General features: G+C 39.7%; 1 non-coding gene across 1 annotated transcript; it reads left to right on the top strand.

Moving 5' to 3' along the window:
- Positions 1-303: 303 nt before the first annotated feature.
- On the top strand, positions 304-410 carry LOC121207647 (small nucleolar RNA R71). Its single transcript, XR_005902737.1, has one exon. It is a non-coding gene; the product is annotated as a small nucleolar RNA R71 (small nucleolar RNA).
- The last annotated feature ends 245 nt before the right edge of the window (positions 411-655 follow it).

The following is a 655-nucleotide window of genomic DNA, read 5'->3' as shown; positions in this document are numbered from 1 at the left end:
GCTTCGCACTGCATTACTGGGTGAACCTGTGAAGAACTAAGAAAACCATCAATCTTTTTATTTAAGAGTTCTACCTGATTAGAGAGCATGGTGACCGAATCGACGTTATAAATGCCGACTGTTTTTGTTGGCTTTGTCCTCATAACTTGCCATTGATAGTTATTCGGTGACATCTCGTCTATAAACTCATAGGCATCTTCAGGTGTTTTATTATTGATGGTTCCGCCAGTAGCTGCGTCAACCATTTGCCGAGTCGAAGGATTCAGACCATTGTGGAATGTTTAAACTTGGAGCCAAAGTGGTAACCCATGGTGAGGGTACCTTCTCAGTAAGTCCTTGTATCTCTCCCATGCATCGTAGAGGCTTTCTAAATTCATCTGCACAAAAGAAGAGATATCATTACGTAATTTAGCCATTTGAGCCGGTGAAAAATATTTTAGTAAGAATTTTTCAGTCATTTGTTCCCAAGTAGTAATTGACCCTCGTGGTAACGAGTTCAACCATTGTTTAGCTTTGTTCCTTAATGAAAAAGGGAATAACCGAAGACAAATGGCATCATCAGAAATGCCATTGATTTTAAATGTATCGCAAAACCCCAGAAAGTTTGCTAAGTGAGCGTTGGGATCTTCATCCTGCAAACCATCAAATTGAACAA

This window comes from Gossypium hirsutum, chromosome A01, assembly GCF_007990345.1.
Source record: "Gossypium hirsutum isolate 1008001.06 chromosome A01, Gossypium_hirsutum_v2.1, whole genome shotgun sequence".
Taxonomy (NCBI): domain Eukaryota; kingdom Viridiplantae; phylum Streptophyta; class Magnoliopsida; order Malvales; family Malvaceae; genus Gossypium; species Gossypium hirsutum.
This window is presented reverse-complemented; position numbering and strand designations above follow the sequence as displayed.